A 10768-nucleotide genomic window follows, 5' to 3' on the forward strand; every position below is an offset into this window, starting at 1 on the left:
GTAACAGTTAAGGACAAGGTCAAGATATGGGCCAGTTTGCTTACTAGTGGTGTTCTTAAGACATTCTTGATTATGGACATTGAAGCCTGTCATCCAGAGTGCACTCTGTGCCCTTCTGACTCTCAAGTGCCCATCACACTTGTGATAACATCCACCATCTCTCCTTCCGAAATCCTCCAAAGCAGTGAACTTCAAACTTTATCCATTGCTTCTTAAGAAAGGTATTTATCCTATTCCTTTTAGCAGAAACTCTAAACATGTGTCAATTAGTCCCTGTCCAATCAGTTATGTAATAGGTTTTCTTTGTACACCTCAATCAAATCTTTAATGAGTAGTGTACTCTTCTAGCAAATTTGTCATGAATAGTGTACACATCAATCAAATCTCCTGTGAATCTCCTTCATTCCAAGGCAAGTAACTCCATCTTCTCCAACCTAAACTTGCAGCTAAAAAATTCATCCTCCTTAGAACCATTCTGGTAAAACCCATCAGCACCCTCTCATGCACGCTCACATCATTCCTGAGTGTTGGTGATCAGAAATGGGACACACATTTCTTGCTGTAGCCTATAAAAGTTACATGAAATTTTCCCTGGGGACTTTTGTATTGAGTATCTATATTTATGAAGCCCAAGATCCTATATGCTTTGTCTTGCCTCCTTCAAAGATCTTTGGGCATGAACTCAAAGTCCTTCTCTCCCTGCACATTCTTTAGATTACATAGTATTGAATATCTATTGCCTTTCTATCCTTTCAATGCAACAGTGTTCTCTCCCATGTCTCAATATTAAATTGCATCTATCATTTGTCTGCCCAGTTTGCTATCTATTGGCATTCTATTGCAACCTTCACTGGTGTTGAACCAACATTGAAACGTTTATTCAAGTATTGATGCCAGATGTTTAAATCAGAAAAGCAGTAGTCTGAGTGCTGATAGTGCTACAGCGTCCAATAATGCCTGCCAATCCTCCAGTTTGAAAAACAACCATTTTTCACAACTACTTGTATACCAGTGAGTTGACACTTCTGGTGATCCTGTTCTGTCAGTGGGACAGAACCCATACTCAGGGATGGTGACAGAGGAGTCTAGGATATTGGGTATAAGGCACAATTCAGTGAATATGAATACGTAGGGCTGTTGTTTTCACTCAACTGTAAGAAAGCTCTCCCTTTTTAACACAAGACCCAAATTGTTAAGGAAGGAGCATTTCAAAGAGTTTGCCTTTACCACTGTCAGTGGACAGGTTGACACAGGTACATCCAGTGTATTCTTACCGTAGCAGTTTAATACAACTAAATGGCTTTCAGGGCCATTTCAGAGGGCAGTTAAAAATCAACTAAAAGCTGTGGGGCTGGAGTCATGCATTATGATGGTAAATCTCTTTCTTAAAGGGCATTAATGAACAAAATGGATTTTTAAAACCTTCTGGTCATTCAAGATAATTCGAGTCTAGCATTTTATTCTGCTTTATTTACTTTGTTTAACTTACAATCCCTATATGCCCTGATAAGATATGAATGCATGTCTCCAGAAAATTAATTACAGCTTCTTAATTGCTAGTGTTTCATTTCAATTATGCTACTTTACCTCTCTACCAGTCAGGCACTATTTCTCAAAGCATGGAAACAAGCTAACTATTGAAAATGCTCGCAAGAGGTAATTTACTCTTAGTACTGTGGGCTGTCACATGCTATTGCTGCCACTTGTAGCTGGTTACTATTACTATGAGGTCTGCAGACAAAGTATGTCATGGTCATCTGCCTTCTCTAATCCTCACACATCCGCTGTCGATTACATGTAACCCACTTTCATGTCTTACCTCACCATCTTGAGGTTGACTCCTCTTTCTGTTGTTCTTCACTTTGCCTCCTGGAAGAGAACTCTGTCGCTTTTCAGTTCGGATGAAGTGGCTGAAATGTTGACATTTTTCTGGATGTCATTTCATAAGGGTTCTTTTTGGTTTTGCAATTTCAAGCACGTTTTTAATTGTCTTATGGTCTGCGTGCGGAAATTTTAGCATATGTCCGAGCACCGACATTTCAAAGGTCTCTCTTTTCTTCCATAGATCTTTATGTAGTGTTCAGGATTCTGAGGAAAGCAGGAAAGTGGACAGAACATGACATCTTAAGGTATTTTTCTTTGGTATAAGCTTGATTTTTGTTGTTGACACATCTTGTGCTTTACAAATTTGCTTTTGGCTATCTCTACCCTTCTCCCTTTGGCATCACACGTACCATCTTCTGTGATCATTCGTCCTAAATTGCTGCAGTGTGAAATCATCCATTTCCATTTTTACGTTAGTTTTTTCTAAAGAGTTCATTTTAATGACATTTTTTGGTATTCATACTCAATCCTTTTCTAAATTTCTAGCTTTTATTTGATAAGCAATATTTTGTAGGGTCTCTCTTGGTTCTGAAAGTGGCACTGTGTGGTCAGTATACTGTAAATTTTTATTATGTTCTTGCCTCTAATTTTCACCTTTAGAAGTACATATATATTCACGGAATATTTGTTTGTGTACAGATTGAATAATTATGGTAACAGAACACAACCCAGTCATGCTTGTCTCTTGACACAAATCTGCTTGTCTAACTTCCAGCCTAATGTTCACCACTTCATTCGAAAATAAACTCTGGATTAATCTCACATCTTTAACAGTCTTTCACATAAAGTGTTACAATTACGAGGTTTATAATAAAGGGGGTCTCCGGTTTACACATGCGAATGTTCACAGTTAATAAGATGATCTCATGCAGGCCTGTAATTTTAAAGACCTGACATATGAACATTTCCTGTACTTTTGAATGGGACCGTTACATTGTCTTACGCCATGTTCTGGCTTGCATATAAGTCAACCTGCGACCGGACTCCACAACAAAAACTGCACTATTGTAGAGTTATGCTCTGATAAAATCATGGCATGGTGGCTCAGTGGTTAGCACTGCTGCCTCACAGCCCGGGGGACCCGGGTTCGATTCCTGCTTCGGGTGGCTGTCTGAATGGAGTTTGCACATTCTCCCCGTGGGTTTCCTCTGGGTGCTCTGGTTTCCTCCCACAATCCAAAGATGTGCAGATTAGATGAACTGGCCATACTAAATTGCCCATAGTGTTAGGTGCATTAGTCAGGGGTAAATATAGAGTAAGGGAATGGGTCAGGGTAGGTTACTCTTTGGAGGGTCGGTGTGGACTGGTTGGGCCAAATGGCCTGTTTCCATCCCGTAGGGAATCGAATCTAAACAAAAGTTGGTAAAATGAAGGGGTTGATGAGACCTCTTCTTAAGTCTGCCTGTCAGTAAACCGAAGTGGTTTGATTGTTAGAGATCAAAGGTTTAGTTTTTTTTAACTGGGAAAAAGGTGCTTTGAGATAATGGCTGCAAACTGTGTTAACATTTGAGACTGAGTGTCCAAAATCTCAGAAAAGTGTTAAGAATGTTAGATTGCAAGCAGTTGTGCTTTAAGCATTTAGTTTCAAGAAGAAATAAAGTGATAGCTAGTTAGCATTTCGATCTAGATGCAAAGCCCATATGATTCATATTACCAGAATGCAGAAGAAGCCATTATAAAGATCAGGTTATAGGCCATGCAAGACTATTAAACAGTATCACTGACAGTATAGTAAGTCTCTCTGAAACAGGAAACTACGAGAAACCAAAAACTCACTATGGTGTGTGATGCAGGATTGTCAGCAGAAGCTTCCACACAATTGGAAGAGCTCAAATTCGTGGGGAGTTAAGATGAGGCTGGAAGGGTTTACGAGTATGTGTCTCCAGGAAAAGAAAACCTCACAGAGGAGAGAATTCTAAGATTGCAAGTTACCAAGCTAAGAAAAGAGAAATGCAGTAATAAGGTAAAAACAATGACTGCAGATGCTGGAAACCAGATTCTGGATTAGTGGTGCTGGAAGAGCACAGCAGTTCAGGCAGCATCCAAGTAGCTTCGAAATCGAAGTTTTGGGCAAAAGCCCTTCATCAGGAATAAAGGCAGTGAGCCTGAAGCGTGGAGAGATAAGCGAGAGGAGGGTGGGGGTGGGGAGAAAATAGCATAGAGTACAATGGGTGAGTGGGGGAGGGGATGAAGGTGATAGGTCAAGGAGGACAGGGTGGAGTGGATAGGTGGAAAAGGAGATAGGCAGGTAGGACAAGTCCGGACAAGTCATGGGGACAGTGCTGAGCTGGAATTTTAGAACTAGGGTGAGGTGGGGGAAGGGGAAATGAGGAAGCTGTTGAAGTCCACATTGATGCCCTGGGAATGAAGTGTTCCGAGGCGAAAAATGAGGCGTTCTTCCTCCAGGCATCTGGTGGTGAGGGAGCGGCGGTGAAGGAGGCCCAGGACCTCCATGTCCTCGGCAGAGTGGGAGGGGGAGTTGAAATGTTGGGCCACGGGGCAGCGTGGTTGATTGGTTTGGGTGTCCCAAAGATGTTCCCTAAAGCGCTCTGCTAGGAGGCGCCCAGTCTCCCCAATGTAGAGGAGACCGCATCGGGAGCAACGGATACAATAAATGATATTGGTGGATGTGCAAGTAAAAGTATGATGAATGTGGAAGGCTCCTTTAGGGCCTTGGATAGAGGTGAGGGAGGAGGTGTGAGCGCAGGTTTTACAGTTCCTGTGGTGGCAGGGGAAAGTGCCAGGATTGGAGGGTGGTTTGTTTGGGGGCGTGGACCTGACCAGGTAGTCGCGGAGGGAATGGTCTTTGCGGAAGGCGGAAAGGGGTGGGAAGGGAAATATATCCCTGGTGGTGGGGTCTGTTTGGAGGTGGCGGAAATGTTGGCGGATGATTTGGTTTATGCGAAGGTTTGTAGGGTGGAAGGTGAGCACCAGGGGCGTTCTGTCCTTGTTACGGTTGGAGGGGTGGGGTCTGAGGGCAGAGGTGCGGGATGTAGATGAGATGCGTTGGAGGGCCTCTTTAACCATGTGGGAAGGGAAATTGTGGTCTCTAAAGAAGGAGGCCATCTGGGGTGTTCTGTGGTGGAACTGGTCCTCCTGGGAGCAGATCCGGCGGAGGCGGAGGAATTGGGAATACGGGATGGCATTTTTGCAAGAGGTAGGGTGGGAAGAGGTGTAATCCAGGTAGCTGCGGGAGTCCAAACAGACCTCCAACCGTAACAAGGACAGAACGCCCCTGGTGCTCACCTTCCACCCTACCAACCTTCGCATAAACCAAATCATCCGCCGACATTTCCGCCACCTCCAAACAGACCCCACCACCAGGGATATATTTCCCTTCCCACCCCTTTCCGCCTTCCGCAAAGACCGTTCCCTCCGCGACTACCTGGTCAGGTCCACGCCCCCAAACAACCCAACCTCCAATCCTGGCACTTTCCCCTGCCACCGCAGGAACTGTAAAACCTGCGCCCACACCTCCTCCCTCATCTCTATCCAAGGCCCTAAAGGAGCCTTCCACATCCATCATAGTTTTACTTGCACATCCACCAATATCATTTATTGTATCCGTTGCTCCCGATGTGGTCTCCTCTACATTGGGGAGACTGGGCGCCTCCTAGCAGAGCGCTTTGGGGAAGATCTCTGGGACACCCGCACCAATCAACCACACTGCCCCGTGGCCCAACATTTCAACTCCCCCTCCCACTCTGCCGGGGACATGGAGGTCCTGGGCCTCCTTCACCACCAGACGCCTGGAGGAAGAACACCTCATTTTCTGCCTCGGAACACTTCAACCCCAGGGCATCAATGTGGACTTCAACAGTTTCCTCATTTCCCCTTCCCCCACCTCACCCTAGTTCTAAAATTCCAGCTCAGTAACTGTCCCCATGACTTGTCCGGACTTGTCCTACCTGCCTATCTCCTTTTCCACCTATCCACTCCATCCTCTCCTCCCTGACCTATCACCTTCATCCCCTCCCCCACTCACCTATTGTACTCTATGCTACTTTCTCCCCACCCCCACCCTCCTCTAGCTTATCTCCCCACGCTTCAGGCTCACTGCCTTTATTCCTAATGAAGGGCTTTTGCCCGAAACGTTGATTTCGAAGCTACTTGGATGCTGCCTGAGCTGCTGTGCTCTTCCAGCACCACTAATCCAAAATGCAGTAATAAACCCATGGAAGCTGAGAATTCTTTGAATTGTTTCTGGGAAATCTGAATATCTACCTAAAGGACCATAGTAAGTGTATCCTTGAAGTGTATTTCTTGCTTGGGCAAAGATTGAGAAGGGGGAATATTTCTTTTTACAATTGATGTTGTAAGTTTCCTCTCAAAAGAAAAAGAGTGTGTTTTAAATCATTGGATACAGTAAATGTTTTAAAATATGAGATCTTACGACTAACTGGGAGTTTGAATTTTATTTCAGATTGTCAGATTCCACAGGAATCATAAAAATGCTTTGGAACCTTACTAAATGAGTCACGTAACATTTACCAAGCATGAGATCACCTTTGTGCTCAGTGCCTTTGGAATGTTGTAGCCAGTCACAATTTTAATATATAATAAAACTATAGCAGATGCTAAGCTTAATGCTAAAGATCCAAACATCCTAGAGAATATGGTATCTTCCCAAATTATTGAACTGTAGAAGAAGTTCTCCATCACCTGGTCAGTATAAATACAAAGACAGACTGAAAACAAACCAACCATCCACGTTGCTCCTTGCACAGACTACAATGATTCCTCCACTTCATCCAGTCAGGGTCTTATTCCAGTAATACCGACATGGCCAGTTACACTATCACATTCCTACAGAGCACAGTCAGCAAATATGTCCCAAATACTAAATATTGGCTTCCAAATAGGATTGAAAAGCACGGTTTTAAGATACTGCAAGATTGGAATCTGCTGTATCACCAAATCCCTGTTTGTATATGAACAGAATGGTCTCTCAAACAATCACATTACACTGCCTGTCCTTCCTTTGGTCCCCCAAAAAGAACAGATAAAACATTATCAAATTGGAATGAGATCTGTGATTGCATAAAAATACCAACAATGATGCATCAGGACCTGCAGATGCATTCACCTAAGATATAAAATATGTTCATCTGGACTACTCCATACACCTTTGGGCAATGAAGCTCAGGAACAATATATAGAACAAAGGAGAGAGACTTGCATAACCTCAGATATGGCAAAAAATTTTACAGCTAATATAATGCTTTTGAAGTTAAGAGATAAATATTGACTGTTAGAATTATTTATGAATTTCACAACTCTCACATTCTGTGTTGGAGTGGGTTCATGAACTTGAATCTACCTTCATAGAAATATGTTAAAAAGCACAGCAATCTTTTGTTTACTCACTAATATATGAATGAAATTCAAAAATACAACTTAATTTGTCCAAGAATCTTCAGGTTTTTATTGGCGAACCCAATCATTACCTGAGATCTGCTGAGATTTTAGATGCTTGCTTTCTGGTAGACAAGGACATTTGCTGCAGCTGAATGCCGTAAAAGTATTTTAAATTCTTATATTCTTTGTAAAGATAAATCTTCAAAAGTGACTGATCAGTCTGAGAATCATATTAAAAACATCCTTGGCATTTTTTAATTAGAGGCCTAGGGTACAAAAAAACAAGCAAGTTAAGCTACGCCTTTATTAACACAGACTACAAAGATTATGGTGTATAAGTGAACTTGGCATATATGACAAACTCTTTTGTGATTCCAAAAATCATGCCTTTGCATATAATCTATAAATCATAAGTCAATCCTCTTCAGCTATACTTGCATAAGTAGTCAACCTCAGTTTTTCACTGACTTTTGAACTGATGTTTTTCTTATAACTGTGTGTAAAAAAATCAAGCAGACAATATGGGCTGCGTTGTGAAGATGTGTGGGAGTTTAAGGTTGGTCTACACTGAGTAGATCTCAGATGGCAAATGACAAATATGGTTATCATCGAAAACCATAATTCACGTTTATGCTCATCATATAAGTCAACCTGCATCTTTGTGAGAGATGTTTCTAAAAGGCTTCAAAGATATACTAATATACTCACATCCACAGTAGACCTCAGGTGGAATACTGTGTTGTTCTGGATACATTGGCCTGGCTTTTCTGATGGTCAGATCATCGTTATTTTGACCTGCTAGGACTTGTTGTTGGTGACCTTGTGGAATCCCCATTGCAGCACACTCCGAAGGAATTGTCTGGGAGACTGAATTTTCCACTGGGCAATTCCACTACACTTGGAATTCTCCTAAAGTCTCCATTTAAGTCGAGGATTTTGGAGAGTTCAGATGAAATTAAGTAAACTGATTACTCAGGAAACGTTAGGCTATTAAATACATAGTCTAACTGAGTAACTGTCAAACTGAATTGATATTTACCTCACATAACTAACTACATCTTCCCCAGAACAATTCCAACCACCCCTGACCTTAGCCCGACTTCCCCTCCCACAACACTGAACCCGAATCCACCCAGACCCAACACCCATTTTCTCCACACTCTGTCAGATCACCTTTCTCTCACCCTGACCTACCTTAAACACTGCGCCACTTACTTTGCACTCTACTCCCAGCTCAATTACCATCCTACCCACCTGGCATCCTTCCCTCTCCCCACCTGTCACCCTACTTCACTGGCATTCTACCCACCTGGCACCCCACCACCAACTTATCTGCCATTCGACCCCGGCACCATATTCTCCTGAAACCCTATCGATCTGGCACCCTCTCTCCTTGTCCATCTGAAACTGTACACTCCTAGCACTTTAACATCATGCTTACCTTATGGTTTGACAGCTGCTGTTTCAGAATTTCAGAAGATGACAACTGATTTGCTGTTAAAAGGGTTCTATGCTACAAATGAATCTGATCAGAATCTCCTATCAGAAACATGGAGCTCCCTTCTTTCATGGAAAGAGGGCTGGTTGGGAATCTATATAAGATTGTGCTGGAAAAGCACAGCCGGTCAGGCAGCATCCGAGGAGTAGGAGAGTCAGATGCTGCCTGACTGGATGTGTTTTTCCAGCAACACACGTTTTGCAGTCTGCAGTCCTTACTTCCACCTATGCAAGATGGCAAATCCTCAGAAAATCCTGCCCCATGTTTTAGGAATCAAGGCCATTTGGCTGATCAGGTCCACTCCGCTATTTAATCATGGCTGAAGGGTGTTTCAATTCCACTTACCCGCACTCTCCCCATAGCCCTTAATTCCTTGTGAGATCAAGAATTTTTTCAATCTGTGCCTTGAAGACACCCAATGTCCCGGCCTCCACTGCACTCCATGGCAATGACTTCCACAGGCCCACCACTCTCTGGCTGAACAAATGTCTCATTTCCATTCTCATCATACGTTAGGCCTAAGGATCATCTGTGTGAATCTCCGCTAGACACACTCCAGTGCCAGTATGTCCTTCCTGGGGGTAGAGCCCAAAACTGGACACAGTATTCTAAATGGGGCCTAACTAGAGCTTTATAAAGTCTCAGAAGCACATCGCTCCTTTTATAGTCCAACCCTCTTGGGATAAATGACAACATTACATTCGCTTTCTTAATCACAGACTCAATCTGCAAATCAACCTTTAGAGAATTCTGGACTAGCACTCCCAGATCCCTTTGTACTTTGGTTTTATGAACTTTCTCACTGTTTAAAAAAATAGTCAAAGGCTGTACTCTTTTTTTCCAAAGTGCAAGACCTCGCACTTGCTCATGTTGAATTTCATCAGCCACTTCCTGGACCATTCTCCTAAATTGTCTAAATCTTTCCACAGCCTCCCCACCTCCTCACAACTACCTGCCTGTCCACCTAACTTCGTATCATCAGCAAACTTCACCAGAATGCCCCCATATAAAGTGAACAGCTGCTGCCCCAACACTGAAACCCTGCGGGACCTCACTTGTCACCAGCTGCCATTCCAAAAAAGAACCTTTTATCTCAACTCTCTGCCTTCTATCAGACAGCTAATCCTCAATCCATGCCAGTAGCTCACCTCATGGACCCTCACTTTACTCAGCAGCCTCCAAGACCTCAGCAAGGTTTCAGAAGAGATTTACTGGGTACCAGAGATGAGATGGCTTCAGTTGTGTGACGAGATTGGAGAAGCTGCTGTTGCTGTCATTTTAACAGAGGTCAAGAGGTTCAACAGGTTTTCGAAATCATGACCAGTTTGATGTGGAGTAAATAATTCCTCTTGCTGAAGAGTCAGATTAATAGTGATTTACAAAGAGCCAGAGGGTTCATTAAAAAATTACATTTGAAACATTAACTTTTCTCTCTGTAGCTGGTGCCACACTTTTTGAAGTTATGCTAATGCACCTGTATAAAACACTGGCTCATATTCAACTAGTCTATTGCATCTTTTTCTGGGCATTACACTTGAGGAAGGATGCAAACGTTTTAGAGAATGCTTATGAGAATGAGTCCAGGGATGAAGCACTTGTTATGGGGGATAGATTGGGGAAATCTTTCTAGGTCATGAGAGATCTCCAAAAAGTGGACAGCTTGTTGACAAAAACCAGAACCTGTAGACATAAATTTAACGTGATCAACAACAGCAACAATACATGCAATTAAAAACACTTGCAGGACTGCAAGCAGAATATGATTGAGGTACTTTGATGAGGGTACAGACAAGAGAGGCCGAATGGCCTCCTTTCAGCCCTGTTGCCTAACTTTCTTGCTCGTTAACTCTGTTTTCTCTCCACACATGCTGCTGGACTTGAGTTTCTCAAGCAATTTATGCTTTTGTTTCTGACTTCCAGCATCCGCAGTTCTTGTGTTTTCTTTTTAAGCTGTTAGTTTTTTTTCTGCTTTAGATGAATACTTCTCGAACCCGTACTTAAAGGTGAAATGTGACTGGGGGAAATGTG

At 42.9% G+C, this 10768-nt stretch overlaps 1 long non-coding RNA gene across 1 annotated transcript; it reads right to left on the reverse strand.

The window, feature by feature from the left end:
- Nucleotides 1-1825: 1825 nt before the first annotated feature.
- On the reverse strand, nucleotides 1826-10757 carry LOC140485556 (uncharacterized). The gene is made up of 3 exons (XR_011962384.1): nucleotides 7951-10757; nucleotides 7332-7508; nucleotides 1826-2088 (listed from the first exon to the last, which is right to left on the reverse strand). It is a non-coding gene; the product is annotated as an uncharacterized lncRNA (long non-coding RNA).
- Between the last annotated feature and the right edge of the window lie 11 nt (nucleotides 10758-10768).

This window comes from Chiloscyllium punctatum, chromosome 2, assembly GCF_047496795.1.
Source record: "Chiloscyllium punctatum isolate Juve2018m chromosome 2, sChiPun1.3, whole genome shotgun sequence".
NCBI classification, from domain to species: Eukaryota; Metazoa; Chordata; class Chondrichthyes; order Orectolobiformes; family Hemiscylliidae; genus Chiloscyllium; species Chiloscyllium punctatum.